Here is an 18907-nt window from a genome sequence, read left to right as displayed (position 1 = left end):
CAGCTTCTGTCAAAACACAGCCGGCCAACATTGCCCGCACTCCTAGAGCACCACTGGTCATTACTACACTCACACTGACCACCGCTCTCCATGCTCCTGGAGCATCACTGGTCATTACTACACTAACACTGACCACCACTCTCCACAATCCTGCCTGAGAGCCAGGGGTCAGCTTCCCTCTGTTCTAAACAATTAACTAATGAGCAGAGAGAACACAGTTATGAATAGCAGGTGATGAGGAATGAGAGAATAAACCGCTGACCCATTCAGTCACATGGACACTGTCCAGAAGCTGCTCTGTGGCCACTGACCCCATGACCTTGTAAATATTTTACACAAAGGAGCTAATTAGCTTCGGCTCCTTGAACCTGATAAATAGACCTCGGTCTGTCAGGAAGCTCGTTCATCACTGTGTACAACTGGACGTTGTGTGGCCAGAACAGCTCGGTATGAAGGAGAAACACCTCAATTACAGAGAACTTCTTCTACTGACTTGCTAACATAGTTAAAACACCGTAAAGCTAATATTTCTGCACTGCTGTGCCCACTGGGTGTCACGGACCTTGGCAGATTAAACTCACTCTTGATACGTGGAATATGACCTCACTTCGAGGGCACTAACCAAAGCTGGTGTGGGAGGTTCAGAGATACCAACTACATAGATTAGGTGTACAAATAAGTTTAAAGCATTTTTTTGTGTAAGGTATAACCCATTTATTGTCTGTAACCACTTCATCAAGTTCAGGGTTGTGCTGGGTCCTACCCAGAATCATTGGGCACAAGGTGAAAACTCTCACTGGTCCTTTGCAGGGCGACACACACTCACAGATTCACACTTATGGCCAGTCCATTTACTGACGGGACTTTTTTTGGACTGTGGGAGGAAACCGGAGCACCCGGAGGAAACCCACGCGGACACAGGGCGAACACACCACACTCCTCACAGACAGTCACTCGAAGGAAACCCACGCGGACACAGGGAGAACACACCACACTCCTCACAGACAGTCACCCGGAAGAAACCCATGCGGACACAGGGAGAACACACCACACTCCTCACAGACAGTCACCCGGAGGAAACCCACGCAGACACAAGGAGAACACACCACAATCCTCACAGACAGTCACCCGGAGGAAACCCACGCGGACACAGGGAGAACACACCACACTCCTCACAGACAGTCACCCGGAGGAAACCCACGCAGACACAAGGAGAACACACCACACTCCTCACAAACAGTCACCCAGAGGAAACCCATGCGGACACAAGGAGAACACACCAACTCCTCACAGACAGTCACCCAGAGGAAACCCTCCCAGTCCCACACTCCTCACAGACCCGGAGCAGGACTTAAACCCCCAAACCCAGATCCATAAAACTGTGTCATAGCAACACTACCTGTTGCGCCGCTATGCCGCCCTGTAAGGCATGATGTTAATATGACAATTGTCATGGTAAGCAAATATCCTCTACCTACCAACCCTCGATATAGGATCATCTCCCTACTCAGGAGCTGCCCAGTCTTAGAGGCACTGACCCTGGCTGGTGCTCATACATTTGGAACTTGTCCCAGTAGATAAGAGAGTACCCAATATGACAGAGTGTTGCAGAGAGGACAACTCTGACCAGTGTGTGTGTGTGAATAAAGGCTCATTTACAGTCTGTAGGTAAATTAACATGTCTGTTTAAAACATTGCTACCATCACTGGCCGCATATTTAATTTGTATTTTACATTGGTGTGAGCGTTAACCAATACATTCAACAGCGGGCAATTTAAGTCCATAGATTCTGATTGCAACAAATAATTGTTGTAATCACTTATTATTGTACTGTAATCACTTACTTTACCATTGGTGGTGTTTTACCTCCAGTACCTGCTGCACTGCCCCCAAGGTTTCCAGTGGTACTGCCCCATTCCCAGAGTATCTCTAAGCTTCCAGAGAATGTACGCAATTACTGAACAAATGAACTCTGGATACTGATAAAAGGCTCCATGTTTATCTGTATCCGTATTTAAAACTGAGCTTAAATGAGATGTTAGGGGGTGGGATCCAGTAAATGGTCCCACACACTGACTCCATGGTTTTGCTGGTGGATTTTAAGACCTCCATTTTGGAAGCATCTGTACATAGCGGTTGCCAAACTCTTGTTGGTTCCTGTAATGGCGACAACCCAAATGCCTGATGATGGACACCTGCAGCGAGGGAGGCCATCAGGCAGAAGAGTGAGGCTTTTGGAGCCTGGCTCTGTCTGAGAACTTCATATAAAAAAAGTGGCAGGTGCAGGAGTCCAGCATGTGTGTGGGGTTTGGCAAGGCCATGGAGAAGGACTTTCAGCCAGCCTCAGAGAAGTTTGGAAAACATTTTGAGAGCTCAGGAGGGGAAGGAGTGACATCATGCAGCCTGTGCTTAGTGAGGGTGCTGAGACTGAGGACCTAAACTAGAGGAACATGCCTCCTAAGCAGGGAGTACTAGCATAGTTTACTGGGCAAGGTCAGAATCCATTTTCCTGGCCTGCGATATTGCTGTCATTGCACTGAACCATAGTGGTAAAGTAGGAGCTGATCTCTCAGTTTACTGGTACATCTACATTCGCATGTTCTCCTATGGTCATGAGTTTTTAAGTAATGAACAAAAGAACAAGACCATGGATATAAGCCGATAAATGAGTTTTCTCCATCAGGAGCTAAAGTAGAATCAGAGCTACTTCACATTGAGTAAAGTTGGTTAAAATGGTCCAGCAATGTTGGAGGAATGCCAGGCACAGCCAACTGGGAGAAGGCACTGAGCTAAACCCAGGATCCCCAGGAGGGATTATATCTCCCTGCTGGCCAAGAAACGCCTGGGGATCCCCCAGGAAGGGCTACATGAAGAGGCTGGGGACAAGGGCACCTGGGCTTCTTTGCTTGTCCTAGTGCCACTGGAACACTGAATATGGTCTAAGTAAAAAAAGATGATGATGGTGATGATAATGATGTTTATTCTTAATTAGCATAACTCAATATGAGCTTCTTAAATACATAACCACAGATATTTAACCATATAGCAGTTTCTCTAAACATGCTAATATGGCTAACAGCAAATAGAAGCTAGTCAGTTAGCATGATTCCACACTTGTAAACATATTAATAATAAATCTAGAGTTGCACAAAATCAAATATTTTGATTGACAGTTATTCATTCTTTATCAAGCAGGTCACTAGCTGTAGCTGTTACAGTTCACTAAAGAGACTTCAGACTCTGAAGAAGCTCATTCAGTACTGTATACAACTGGACATTCTGGCATTGTTATTCCAAAAAGATCAGAGTTCAACAAGTTCGAGGTTAACAAGAAATAGCTCAAATACAGTAAACAGTTTCCCAAACATGCTAACATCGCTAAAAGCAAAGATAAGCTAGCAGTTGCCCACTATGCTGATTCAATCTTAAATATGAATATATAAGTTCTAGAGCTGCAAAAAATGATTAATCACAAATTTGATTCATTTTTCTAATGAAAGATGTTTGTGTTCTATGAAAGGCACTGCTCCAAAGAACATTTTATTTAGCGGTTTTGCATAATGCTACCTACAAAATTAGCTTACATTGACTAAAAACCAGAAATGAAAATATTTAATGACAATATTCCATTGCTTATTTATGTTACAATGTTAATTACTTCATTCATTTATTCATTCATTCATTTTTATTGTCTGTAACGGCCCATCCATTTCAGCTTTGTAGTAGGTCTGAAGCTTACCTGGAATCACTGGACAAAAGGCAGGGACACGGGGCTTCCTAGCAGAATAATAAACAACATAGTGTATTATAACATTATAATTCTTTCAATTGTTCACATACAAGTATAAAACCATGAAAATTAAATTACACAAAATATAACAGAAGGAAAGAATTACACAGTTAGGCTAATCCATATTTTCTCTTGTCTCTCTCAAAGAAACTTTAAGTGATTATATGAAGGGGATTGTTTTGGTGAGAAACCAGGTCTTGCGCCGCTGTTAAGGGTTCCACGTTCTCAGGTCCTTTAAATTAGTTTCGGAAATGTTCATTTTCCTTATCTAAGGGTTTAAGGGTAGGATTCACCTGAAAAGTTTTTTCACACACTTTTAATGTATTAAAGTGAATGCATTAAAATGAGCTGAAAACTTTTTAGGAAACTTAAAGTATTTCTTATATGTTCCTTAATCCTTAATATTTATATTTAAGAGTTCATTTGTGTAATTCCTGCTAGTACCCAATTACCATCCTTCATTATTTACTTTACCTCCTTTAATTGTATTATCCTAACTGAATTAATGATACAGAACTATTACATTATAGAGCACATTCCAGGCCTGAGACTGTCAGGAAATATGGCTTTTTGCTGGGGTGGAGAAAAGGAGAAAATGAAAGGTTGGGCTAATAGACAGATCTTAGCGGCTAATGAAGAATCATGTGTAGCATGTTCTCTGAAAAAGACCACATCCCCAATGCCATTAGTGGGTCTGTAATTGACAGAAATTCATTGTAGGTGCCACAGGAACCAGAGATGTGGTCATTTCCTTTATAAAAGTCTTAAATGTCATCTTCAGAAAGAGGAGGTTTGACAAGTCCAGGGTTTTGACGTAATTAGGGACATTAAAGGTTCCGAAGCATTTTCTGAGGGTGATGTTAAAAAAGGTTACAGACTCTTCACATAAAGCAAAAGTGTAATTAAAAACTTTTATTTATGACCACTGATTATTTATTCTCTTTATACCAGGGGTCAAACATCACTATGAGCAACAAAGCTTGTTATGAAACTTCTTATGAAACAGCAGTTATATATTCGTTTTAATGGCTTGGATCTATCAGAGATTTTGTACTAAGCCTATTTTAAAGAGTATTAAGTGGTTCATTGGTTCATTATAAAACATGCTTTACGTAATGTCTTTAATTATTATCTGGAAAATGTAATCTGCCTAGTAACAGTGTGAACCAATGACAATGTTTGCATGTACACAAAAGCTTATATGAGGTGGATTGTAATGTATATATATTATTTAGGATGAAATAGTGTACTATGTTTGTCCAACTGAGAGTAGTCATTGGTGTAGTTTTATTGACCTTGGTGTTGATTAGCTGATGTGTATTTGTGGTGCTAAAAGCTCACTCACGTACAGTGGATGTTTTGTTTTTTTGAGGAGGGCAAGTTTATTGTGAATTATTATTTTTATTATTATTTTTGTTTTGGGTTTTAATGCATTTTTCTTTTTTTCTTTCATTTGATAATTGCAACCCATAATGTGCTGCCAATTTTTATAATGTTTGTTTTATGATTTTAAATCATCGCTGTCCAAAAAAAAAAACAACCTCAGCAGCACAGCAGCTGTCCTTCACATAGTGCAAGACCTTTATAATGAATAGACCAATAGAAATGCTCCAAAATGAATTGTAATAAAATCTTTTTACATGAACGTCCAGTAAAAGTTAAGTTTTGGGGATATATGTTTTCCTTTGTGTCCTGGGGTGGTGAATTTGAACCCTACCTTGGGTGACTGTAAGTAAGGAGTTTGGAGTGTTCTCCCTGTGTCTCTGTGGGTTTCTTCCAGATGCTCTGGTTACCTCATGCAGTCCAAAAACACACCTTATGACTAATCAAAAGTGTTCATAGGTGTGAGTGTGTGTTGCCCTGTGATGGATTGGCGCCTCACTCTGGGTGTGTCCCTGCCTTGGGTAGGCTCCAGACCCTCCGTGACTCTGTGAACTGGGTGAATGTTACAGAAAATGAATGTTTTTCCTTGGGACAGCTACAGTACGTGCTGTACCCCAAACATTGAGATATGGGCAAGGCAGGAGTTTTGCCTGTAAATTAGATATGATGTTTATGTTTATGATATATTCTGCTGCATTTATTTTTGTGAAAAGTATTAATCTGAACCAGATTTGCTTTTTTGGATGTGTTTCAAAATTCAACAGGGAAGAATGATATGGTAAATAGAGGAATTAATATAATATTCATATTAAATATATAATATAAAATAATAGACGTAACATGCACATGCTCTGAACAAGTGATTATTTTTTATAACATGTCCCCTTTAAAGCTAAGACATCAACAATGACTGTGGAGTGCCCTGAGAAAACCCTCTCACTCACAACTTAGACTTTCCTCTCGTTATTAAAGTGTGCAGGAAATTCCTGAGAAGCCTGAGGTTAGAGGAATAAAGAGGAAATGATGGACAGAAGAGACAGACGAGTGTGAGGAGAGGCAGATCAGTGACAGATCATTTCCATGGGTTCTCCACCTAAAGAACCCTCAGAGAAAGGGCAGGACACTAATTAAAGAGCCGATGAGCTGTATCTCTCAGAACTCGGCCTTTATCTGGACCCAGGACCGGTCAGCTGGGAGTAATTGGATTTTCTCTGATTTTTCTAAGTAGAGAAACATGACATTTCTCATCACTGTCTCACTGCCCTCTCACTGCTTTAATATGACTTTTATTACCTACATATTCACATTAAAAAGCCCTCAGATCTCCAGCTGTACGTAAAGCCTACATTATACATCCTCAAGGAGCAGTCCATCAAAAATATGATGAGCAATATTTATTATAAAGGTCCAAAAAGGAATTAAAAAAAAAAACCTTGTTCAGTACATGTGCACATTCACTTGTAGATATGGAGCCTACCAACACATAAACTGTTAAACAAAACAACACAGGACACAATGAGTTTTTCTTGTGCTGCATTTCTACATAGATGGCATGCATTTCAGAATAATCCCACCCATTTGTTTCAATCCTTCCAATCACAGTGCTGATGACTTTTATTTGTGTTTGCGAAATCACAGCAAAACATACACAATGAGCACAGAGGAATAATATTGTCTATGGAGAAAATGAGAACAGAAAAGAAAGATAACCAAGTAAAATTGGCTAAATCCAGAAACCAGAGCTTCAGCTCTTCACTCCTCACTCCTGGACTCTAGCGCTGAGATGAGCTGTGGCTCATTATCATTTAAAAGAACAAGCCCTGGATCGGGGTGGTTAAGACATAGGAGAATGGTGCTTTGATGATTGAGCCTTGTAGTATTTTGACCAAAGCATGTGTCAGATGTTTTATAAATACTCAAGAACTTTGTCAACTTGCAGAAAAAGTAGTAGAATATGTCCTCTTAATGAGTGATACTTTTAAATGTAAAAAAGTAGAAATTATAAATGACACATGATGTGCTGTGTGTTTTCATTCGACACACAATATCCTGGTTAGGATACATTGTGTCCTAATGGCACCATGCTCAAAGCCAAGACTCTACAAATGATGTAGAACACTTGGTCCTTTGTAACTGAATTTTATTGGACAATTCTCTTGACAGCTGTAATGGCTCATCACTGTCTCTGTGCTCTGTTTCTGATTTAATATCACTCTCATTATCTGCACTTTCACATTCAAAACCACTTTACATATTTTAATCAGAAAGCTCAGATAGAAGTTTGTTTTTAGATGCAAAGCACCTCATGGCATTGGCTTGTAAGTCACTCTCGCACTCATTCACTCACTCGTGCACATTTAGGAACATCCCCACAAGGGGACGCTATTCTGTGTTTTGCATCAGCGACACTATTTGGCGAGGTTAAATGATCAGTGATGCCCTGCAGGTTTTTGATTTCAGTCTGTTTGTAGAATGGATGTTAATGGGACTGAGGTTTTAAGGTGGAATTTGAGGGTTGTGCCCAGAACAGTGTTCATACATTGGAATGTTTGAAGAAAATTAACCATGTGAAATTTGTGCTCGTGCTAATTACGAGAGCAAAGATAATTAGCCAGTCTGTCTGACTCAGAACAGAGCAGTGAGACGGTTACTGGGTTGTTAAACTCAGGAGAGTAGACATGGACAGATTAAACACAGAGAAGTTAAATCTACAGGAAGAAACCTTCACTTAACCCTCAGAGGGCCCTTTAAACACCTACTCTTACCTCCAGCCCAATTATTTCTGACTTGAGGCTCAGTGGGACAAGTGCAGAGCCTGTGTGGAAAGTGCAAAATTTAAGTTCTCAAAAACTCCAGCTTTTCACTGTAAAAAGAGAATAATAATTCAGTGAACTCAAGTCACAAGTCCAAAGTCACAGGTCCAGCTTCAATCATGAGTTGAATCACAAGTCATCCATCTTAGATTCGAGTAAAGTCACGAGTCATGAATCTGTAGTCAAGCTGAACCATGATTCGTGAGTCCAGTCCTCAAACTCGAAAACTTGATTAATGAGTCGCGAGAGTAGAGTCTGAGTGAAGTGATAAGACCCAAGTCTCAGGTCCAAGTCGTAAGTTTCAAGTCACGAGCCAGAAATCTTGAGTCAAGTCTGTGTTAATGTTGGACTTGAGTCAAACCCCTAAGCATGCTTTATTGGTTTTATAGCTTAGGGCCATAATTCCAGGTTTGTAAGTGTTTGGACTCATCTTCGGTGTCAGCCCCTATTCCATCTCACAGCTCTTTTTCCCTCGTCCTCATTAGCATGCAGTGTTTCAGAGACAAAACACATAACCTGAGGGGATCTGTTTATGAAAATACTTTTCCAGTGCTCTCACTTCTTCTTCTGCATCTGATGATGATGAAACAGATATGAGAGCTGAAACTAGTGAAGAGAGGGTTGAGTTCATGTGTATATTATTATCTCATTAACCCCATGATCCATCTGAGCACTGCGTGTTTATGTTATTATCAGGATTATTTAACCCTTAACAGCAGGGCCATTACCTGGTATATTGTACAGTAACTGGACTGATCGCAAGGGCTGGTGATGGCATAATAAACATATAATATATGCAATTACATTATGACCGCATACTTGCTTAAATGTCCATTCTCTCAGCTCTCCTCACCATCCAGCTTGGCTTTGCAGTTCTGCAGTTACAGACCAGTTGTTGCTCTGCTTACTTGTTTGCCCCATTTTACCCTGTTCTTCAACTGCAAGACAGTCCCAACACACCAGGGAGCAGGTATGACTCGGTTGGTAGATCTTTCTTAGCACTTAAGTGACCCTGCTGTGGTGGTGCAGTTTTAGTGTTGGTTGTGCTGGCATCAGTGGATCAGTTACAACAGTGCTGCTGGAGTTTTTAACACCTTTGCAGATCCAGTTTTTGGCTCATTTTTACATAGGTTTGTATTTATTACTCCATTTTTACACCAGGTAGCTTAAGTTCTATAAATAGTAGAATGATCATTCAAGGTATTCATTCACTTTCAGGCTTTTGTTTCTATCATTTAAGTTCCAATTGAGAACTATAAAACAGGAAAAAGCCAACAGCGCCTATTAATTTAGGGGTATATAATGTGTAATTTCGTGCTGGAATTATAGATAACAGACTAGACATATTTTTACATTTTCTGATTCACTAGGGTCTTGCAACCACTTACAAAATTTTAAGCAGATCCAAGTTCAGCGAGTGAGTGATCTCTGCATTTTGCCTCCCTTTTGGTTGTGTCTGAAAGTGAAGGCCGAAAACTTGATGCCTTGCTGTCTCACAAGTCAGGGCACTATTTTAAATTCAAGATGTTTGTAAGTGAGTCGCTTTAGATGTAGGCTTTCAAAGCAGCAATGTTTCAACACTATGAGGACTAGTACACCTACACTACAAATAACAAACTTTGGAAATATTGGAGCAGAAAGAAGACAGCTTTTATACAAACATTAATTTCAGACAAGACTCTGGCCCTTCCTCTCTCATAATACTGCCTCATTTCAGACATTTTTTTGTCTTCGTCTGGGTCCCTGAGGTGCCGATCACGTCTGACCCGCTTAGAACTGTGCTGAGAGGAGCCAGGGTAATGATAATAGGACACTGCTCAGAGCCGGCAGACGCACATTGGTCCATGGTCACACAAAATCTAAGAAGGGTTTGGTGTCAAAGTATGTTCTAAAGTTCCGAGAACCAAAAAAAAAACAGAATCCATAACCAATAAATGACATTTTGTAATTGAGACAACTGTCATTAATATTGAGAGTTATAAAACAGGTTTGTAAACAGAATACTTCTGTATATAATCATCTATTCTGAGTTTAAAATTTTTGAAGAATCCGTTTTCGCTTTCACTCCGTCTTTCCTCAGTTGCGCTTCTCTCAGTCTCGCTGTCGCCTCTAAAAGCTTCTCGGTTTTGACCTTTGATGCGGACTGGATCTAGAACGTCATTGGCTGCTGAAGTAAAGCCCCACCCACCTATTCTGCAGACCCTACATTAACCAGTTAGTAGTCTGACTCTAAGCTTCTATGACGAACTGTGCGTTACTAACAGACATAATCGTTAAAAAGAGTTGATATGGCTTAACTGTGTTTGTCGGTCAGCCATTTTATAATCAGGGTAAGATTGGCGTGCTCTCGCTGACGTAACGGTGTGTGCATAATTATTATGGGTGGGCGGTGCTTAACTTCAGCAGCCAATGACTGTAAAACTTTTCCACTTCCTGTGCGCTAGGATCCCGGGAATGCTTCGTTACCATTACGCACGAAATAAGGGATGTTTACTGTGGCACGATGAGCAAGCAATTACGGAGCTTTCCCAATGATTTAGGGGCCGCACCTCCCCTCAAAATGTAAGTGAATAAAAAAATATGGTTTGTGTTGAGGACTGGGTGATGAAAACATACGATGCTTTTATCTATGGGCCCCCAGCGGGCCTGCTAGAGGGCGTTCCCGTGTGTCCAATCACTGTCCGTTCAGTTAGAGTAAAATTAGAGTAAAATTAGAGACAGTTGCTCATCTATTGTCCCCCCCAAGGGTCAATCATGTTAGTGACCACAAGTAAGTCCCATCAGTTTGTTGTGAACTAGAGTGGAGTGTGAAGGTGACAGAGCTGTGTATCTCTGGAGATGTTTATTGCGTCTAAATTTTAAAAAAAGGCATTTAATTTGGGAATACCAGAGTTTGGGATCAATTGCATTCAACCTTGGAAAAAACCTCACACACATGAAAAGTGCAGACCGATATTAAAATAATTTCAAGATGATTTATAGAAAATCCATGTGACTTGTTAGGAGCTTCACACTGAAACATTAACATGAGGAATTCATCTGAATTTAGCTGGAATTTATCTCTGACGCATGGGAAAGACCTCTATGAATGATTCAATCAGTCTGAGGAGTGTAAAGATGAGCAGAAATTAAGGAAAGTCATTACACTGTTCAGGAGATTGTAGGAGATTGAAGATCTAATTTCTGTTATCTCTGTAGATGAAGCAGCTGGAGCCTGAAAGCCTAAAAGCTTTATCTCCAAATTCATAACTTTTTGGCTTAATGTCATACTGGCCACTTCATTAGAAACAGCCTCCCCACTTCCACTCACCAGCCACTTTATATGAAACAACCCCCTTTATATTTTCACCCAATGGAAACTTTTCACCCACTGGTCACTTTATTGTAAACTCTTACCTTCTCATGTACCAAAGACTGGCTTGACTACAGTAGGTGTTTCCAATAAAGTGGCCAGAGTATGTCCATTGTTTTCCACTGCTGAGTTCCACAGGTCGAGTCTTTTAACCCTCTGTGAAATGTCACGTTGTAGAGGTTAGCATGTGGTGTTCTGGTGCTGTGTGATGCAGACAGGGTCGGAAGGGCGTAGCTGTTGGCCTTTATTCAGCAGATTTGATGCTGAGTGCTGAGAGCAGATCGTACGGAGTATCAGCGTGAGACAGAGAACAGAAAATGTCAGACTCTCAGAGCTCTCCACTGAAAGTTTTATGGTTTATAACATGGTGTATGTCTATATTTTGGTGTGTGTATATAATTTTGTGCTTGTGCTTCTAGCCAAATAGCTGCTTGTGTCTGAATATTTTTTTCCCACATGGTTTTGAGCCTTACAAATTTGGTCAGGCTTATTAGGCTGTAGTGTGTGTGTGTGTGTGTCTGTTGTTTATCTGTTTAGAGAAGTTTTTTGGGGGATGGTTTTCGGCGTTAATTTCACTGTCCAGCTGGTGGTCAGTGGTGTGTCATAAATCAAGAGAAATGAGGAGAAAATGGCCTGGAATTATACTTCCCTCAGAGTCTGAACTTAAATAATGAAGAGTGACATCTACAACATCTGCAGGCCAACACCAACACCATGATAAACATGTCACACTCGGGGAGGGAGACTTGGAAACGAGAAAATAAGATAGGTAATAAATTAAAAATAGGTGAAGAAAACAAGTGAGAAAAAGGAAAGGATGAGAGTGAAGAGAGAAAAAAGAAAAAATAATGAAAGAAAGAGATAAACAAACCATATGCACTAAAGAAGGGATTAGAACATGAAAAAGAAAAGAAAACCAAGAGAGAATCTTTGAGAAAACTGAAGAATGAAGAATAAGAGGGAGAAGGTAAAGAAGGAAGAGAATCTGAAGGAAAGAAAAGGAGCAAGAACTGAAGGATTTTTTATGAGAACGGTACAATGGAGAGATAAAAGGCTAGAGAAGGAGGGGTGGGATTATTTTCTTGTGTGAGTGTACAGACACTGATCATGTGTTAAAGTGCGCAGTAACTGACTAATGGTAAAGTGGTGTGTAATCCCTGGCGTCTGTTTCTACAGTGCATTAACTCTCTGGAGCTCAACACACTTCCATTTCATTTGTGTGGACTTGTCTCTGATATTGACATCCATATGCAATCCCTTCATTTCTCTTTCTCTTTTTTAAACATAAAAAAGGAGAAATCAGTGGCATTTAGCTCTGTGTTAATTAAGGCAGAAGACACTGGATTACTTTTCACTTTTTTGCCTCAGGCCTCCGGCACTCTGTTATTAAATATATCTCTTAATTAAATGTTGGGATTAGGAAGACATTCCTGTATTCACAGCTCTAGGAATTACAGACTGGCCTATGTACTATTATTTCTCACCAGTATATTGTTAATAAACAGTATTATGGTTTGGTTTTAGAAGAAGATTTGAAAACACACAAAAGATATAGTCTCTCTGTAGGTCACAGTAGTCACACCCATGACAGAAATGAATAGGAATTTTGAAAAATCATTGCGCTCTGTGGTAAACAGCATGATTCAAACCCATATTTATTTATTTGTTTGTTTGTATGTACTGAGCAAAATAGTATTGACATTTATGTTGAAATTTATCTTTGTCTGTCTCTCTCTCTGCAGTGATTAGAAGACAAGACAGAAGCTGAAATAAGATCTGTAAGTCTTTAATGAACTTTCAGTCTACCCTTTATTTCCAACCTCCTAGCTAACGCTGGGTAAGAGATATTTTTGGTTTCCAACAGCGGCATTGGTTCATGCTCTTATTTTGAAATCTTTAAAACTAGCAGTTAAAATATCAGTAGTAAATGAGTCTTTGCTAACAAGTGTTTTTGTTCTGTCTTGTTGTTTTGCTAAGTCACATTAAGGGGAGGTACCACTGTTTTTGTTGTTGAGAGAAAAGGGTGAAGAGGGATTATTATTTTTTTTTTTTTCCAGTTTTTTCAGCAATAAAAACTGCTGGGAAAAGGTCATGCTCCCTCTTAGCTTCTGCTTAAGCTAATGCTAACTCACCAAGTCCTGCCCTGTGTTTCAGTTCTGGTTTTAACTTTCGTTGCCTACTTTGCCTCGCCACTTACCTTCATGGAAAACTCGACGTACCCAGATGTTTTTTTTGCTACAGTGTCAGTGACAACTTTTAATCTTACAGAAAAGTAATTGTAGAAGACAGTGAGTTGTGAGTGAGTGAGGTCTCTGGGAAATTGGTTGGTTAGGGCTGAGCCGTTTGCAGTAATATTGTTATAAATTTTAACACAAAAAATCATATTGTGATAATAGCACCATTCTGACTTGTATATGCAATGATATTGTGCAGTTATGCATAATATGGCATGTGTTTATAGGTAAATAATTTAGGTACAGCAGCAGTATGTTGGAAAGTGGCTCTGCAGTAGAAGTTGTTCCAAAAAGGAGAGCAATTTCAGTTGTGTGGAGGTGGTTTTGTTATGAAATATATGATATACAAAAAAAAAAAAAAAAAAAAAACATGGTAATGTGTAAGATATGCAAAAAGCATCTAACAACAAAAGGACAAAACACAACTAATTTGATTCACCACCTCAAGCAGAAACATCAGTTTGAGTTTGAGGAAAATCAAAAATTAGTGTTAGTGTTTGCCAAGCAGATAAACAACACAGACACGATCTTAGCATTTATTTTGTATTTTTTTATTTACTGTGAAGTTTTAATTTGTTTTTTTTTCACATAATTGTTTAAGTTTTTTGTTTATGTTCATGCTCTAAATTTCAGCACTTTTGTTTAGTGGTAGGTTTTTTTGTTACAGTTTTTTATACAAAATCAGAATCTTGATAACTTTCTGTTTACAAAATAGAATAAACATATCACCAACAATATTGTTATCATGGAAATAACCTGAAATATCATATTATTTTAAGGACACATCTCTTGGTTGGTTTTTAATAATTAGAGACTGTTTTGGTCCCAGAAATTAAACACAATTCCTTTCCTTCAGAGAGATTACAGCACAGCACAGTACAGTAATGTACAGTATGTGCTGTCAGACAGCTTTTTTTTTTTTTAATCTCTTGGATGATGAATGGATCCTTCTATCTCACTCTCGTATGTCAACAGTGATTTATTCACTGACTCAGACACTGCATAAAAATAAATAAATGAATATATGAACTGCAGTCTCCTCCCATTAGCAGCAAAATTAATTACTCATTAAACTCTAATTTCACCTTTCAGTGCTGGGCAGTAACGAGTTACTCCTTCTCCAGTGCATGTACCTCAGTAAATTCCTGATGGACTTGTACTTTCTTGGACAGTGCTCTCCAGGAGAGACTACAGAAATGTATATTTCTTTATATGTACTTAAATAATTCTATATTATCTTTACAATTGGTCTATAGTGCTTTAGTGTTACGAAACATAGCACCATATAAATATAAATCAAATAAGTAAAAATTAGAATTATTATTATTATTCACCTCAAATTACTATATAGCAAAAGCTGGTTAATATTAGCCTCTTTCCACTGTGAATATCTGCAGCGCTGAGTGGCTGTAACTCCACCCACAGCCTAGAGCTTTGTTTTGGTGGCAGTGTATTATCACCGATTCCATTCCAGCCTTAATCCTCTTAGATTTCTCCACAGATAATCCACACTTCCTCCTGGCATAAACGCCATGGAGCCACATTCGTTTATATCTGTTTTTTTAGGAGGGGAAATAAGGGAGAAGCCAATCCTGTTTAGATGCGGGTCAGCTGGAAGAGGATAAAGGTCAGCGTAGCGCCTGTAAGCCTGTCCGGCTAATTTAGCTAACACACAGCTGATCCCTGAACTCTCAGTACAAATATAATCCAGACGGATTTGAGAGCTCTTGTCTCTGCACTGGGTTCATATCTGCCGTTTGCCACTTTATCAGAAACCTTTCATCTTTGTTAGTGTACAGTCAGTGGACTGTAACTCATCCCTTGCTCCTGTCCAGCTACCAGTGAGTGGAAAAACAAGATGGCTGTTAATATTAAAGTGGCTAGTGAATGTATACAGCGGTAGTTTCAAATAAATGCTGTTTAGAGCTGATGCTATTGGACACCTGCTCATTCAGGGTTGCAAACGGCTGGAAAATTTCCGATAAATTTCCAGTAAATTACCAGTAACTTTACATGGGAACTTTAGCTCGGTAACTGTGGAAATATTCCAAAATGTAAACTTTCCATGGAAATTTTGGGAACTTATTTATATTTTGGAATTAATAGGAAATATTGGATAATTTATATCATACACTGTCATCAATGTACATGAATACAATACAAATAACTATGACACCTGTGATGTCATAGTGGATGTATGTGGTATTTTTCTGTTAAATAAAATGACAGTGTAAAAACACTAAAGCTAATGGTCTTCAACATTTTAAATAAATAATGAATAAGTATTAATTCTTGGTTATAGAAACACTTTGAGGAAAAAAATATAGGCAGCTAGCCTTTGCTAGCCTTGGTATGCTAGCCTTGGTAAGCTAGCCCATACTAGCCTTGGTAAGATAGCCTGCTCGCCTTGGTAAACTAGTCTCTTAAATAAAATCGCTCATTGAGCTTTTCTGATTTAGCAGATAGCAAGCAATTGCGAGATTACTCATCAATTCAATAGTTGCTTAAATGTTTCTGTGCTATTACTGTCAATAAAATATATGAACCTCATCAAAACATACTTGACTTTAGGTAGTCCTTTGGTTCAGATGTGTGCTTTCAGTAGTGGTGAGTGTTAGGTTTCTATAAATCATCTGGACATATGCTGTACATGTGATGGAGGAATGAACAGTGTAGGGGTGTGGTCTCAATAGCCCTTCAGTGTGTAATGTGCCATGGGCCTGGGATTAAAGAGCAGCTTTGCTATTTAACAGTTTTGGTATCATGTATCAATTATTTCAGCCATTATTTTCAGTATATTTTTTACCAACTATATGTAAGTTTCTCACCTTTAGCTTTGAATATTCCCATTTCACATTAATTCCCATGGTAAATTTCCCAACTTTCAAAATTCCTGGAACTTTGCAACTATGACAAAAATAATAATAAGAATGTCATAATTCTGAGAAAAATCTCTGAATAATTCTGAGAATAATCTCAGAATAATTCACTGCACATATAATGGGGCAGACACAACCACAGTGTAATTGTGGAATGCAGTGTGTTGCTTAAGTCATTCTATGTTATAGATTTCCGGAATAAACACTAAGTTCTCTTTCACATCAGCACCAGATTGTGATTAGTTTTTAAACCCTGAATTGGTGCACAAACCCATTTATTCAGAAGAGGGCATGTAGTTTCACAGGATACAATTAATGATAATGAAAATGCTAGATCTAGAGCGAGTGGAACTCCGGCGTGCCCACGAGGCTCCATCTCGTTACGGCTCAGACTCATATAATAAACTAAAGCCTTACGTATCGCAGTCAGGGGCTGCACTGACGGGGTTTAGTCGTCATGTCGTGTGAATGGGTTTAGTAAATAATTCTGTTCACTTCGCTGACTGCTTCTTTCACAACTGCACAGACTGTGAGTGTGTCTGTCTACACATTACAGCAAAATAATAACCCAAACAGTGTTTCTATAAATATTTCTCTGAATTATAAGGACCTTTTTTACTCAATTATTCAGTGATTTTTCTCAGAATTCCAACTTTATTCTCTGAATATTTTTCCCCGACTAATTCAACCCTACACTCATCTACACTCATTTTTTGGGTTTTTTTTTTTTTTTGGAAGAACAGCTTTTAGTCCTGTGGGAAAGGTTTTTTAGTGTTGAAACATTTGCTGTGAGGATTTGATTGACAACTCTTGTTAGAGAATTCTTTCTGGATTATAAACACTCTTTCCAGCTCATCCAAAGGGTTTTAGATAGAGCTACATCATTACATCATTCCAGGTTACACAGCTGCACTTCTCCACAGTCCAGTGCTGGGGGGTTGACACGCCTCTGGCAGACTGTTGACATTGGGCGTGGTGAGCTTGGGCTCATGTGCAGCTAATATCTGTTAGTTCAGTGGAACTCTGTTTCTAAAATGTGTACATCGTAAAGTAGATATAATACATTTGGCACTATGGATGATGGGCTTGATTAATTGTTGTCCTGGTGATGGATGGTGCTTTTCCTCGTTGTGAAAGGAAGCTGTCAGAAATTCATCGTGGAGGCGAGGTCACCTTGTTTTGAGTTTCCTTGGCCACCGTCTTGATTGACAGGCCGTTCAACCACTTACGGCTAATCAGGATTCCCACGGGGAGCCAGGGGATGGAGAGGGATTGTTGTTATGCAAAACAGAAGCTGTCCGCTGAGAACAATCAAAGAAACGAAGGCTAAATCAGCCCCATCTGTGCAGACACTCTGCTCATCTTCTTATTTACTCCAAACACAAACACCCCTCAAACAGTCACAAAGGGACTTTTATTATGGAAACATGAACTTTCCAATTCTTTGGCTTGTTTTTGATGAGTTTGATGTAAACATTGCTACCCTCCACTGCTTTTTGGTGGAGATTGGTGGTGTTGGTGTTTGTTGGTGAATAATGGTGTTGTAGGATTTTGGTGTTAGGTGGAGAATGATTATGTTGGTATTTGTTGGAGAATAATAGATTTGGTTTGAAAACGTTTGTACCTGAAGGATGTTGGTGTTGATTGGAGAATAATGGTTTTGGTATTTGATGGAGTACCATAGTGTTTGGATAAAAGTGGTGTTTGTTGGAGTATGTTTTGGATAATTTTTTGTGTTTGCTGGAAGAGTTTATTGCTTTCTTTTGTTAACAATGTGTATATATATACAGACACTTATTTTAGAACACTGAGGTTTCCTGCATTGTTTTCATTACAACATTTCATTGTGTTTGCGGTAACTTTGCCCATTCACACTGAAGTTACAACGAGTGTCCCTAATCTGATTTATATATTTTAGAGCCTATTTAACTCTTAAGACCTGATGGAAACCTCTGCTACTGCAGCGGTGGTGACTTGGGCTGGGCCATATCGTATCGTTCTCAATAATATCATCATACTTTTTAAAAAGATTAAAAAAATAAATAAATATCATGATATTAGTGATATTCAGACTTATTTACGTAATGATGTCATGCAGTTTCCCGTAATACGGCATACGTTCTTTACATGAGTTGTTTAGCCACAGTGAAGTACGGTGGAAAGTGGAGGTGGAGGAATTTGATAAAAATGAAAGACTCCTTAAATATTATTAATATATTTGAATTGAATATAATTCATAATAATATAACATTTATTTTGTTGCAACAGTCTGTTTTTGAAATTAAAACAGGTATTTTTCAGTGTTTTGTGTGTATCGCCAAGAATATCATTATCGCCAAAATACCCTGAAATATCGTGATATAATTTTAGCGCCATATCGCCCACCTCTAGTGGTGACTGTTTATCAGCTTTGTCTTAGCCAATCAGAGCAGAGCTCAGGTGCATGTAACCCCAC

The 18907-nt window shown here is 39.0% G+C and overlaps 1 protein-coding gene across 1 annotated transcript in view; it reads left to right on the top strand.

The window, feature by feature from the left end:
- syt1a (synaptotagmin Ia) overlaps positions 1-18907 on the top strand; it is a 266542-nt gene that overhangs the window by 66865 nt on the left and 180770 nt on the right. The window contains exon 4 of the mRNA XM_066668615.1: positions 13082-13117. The gene's annotated coding sequence lies outside the window, so the exon portion shown is untranslated. The remainder of the gene's footprint in view (positions 1-13081; positions 13118-18907) is intronic.

The sequence above is a fragment of the Hoplias malabaricus genome, chromosome 4, assembly GCF_029633855.1.
Source record: "Hoplias malabaricus isolate fHopMal1 chromosome 4, fHopMal1.hap1, whole genome shotgun sequence".
NCBI classification, from domain to species: Eukaryota; Metazoa; Chordata; class Actinopteri; order Characiformes; family Erythrinidae; genus Hoplias; species Hoplias malabaricus.
Note: the sequence above shows the minus strand (reverse complement) of the source record. Positions and strands in the feature narration are given on the sequence as shown.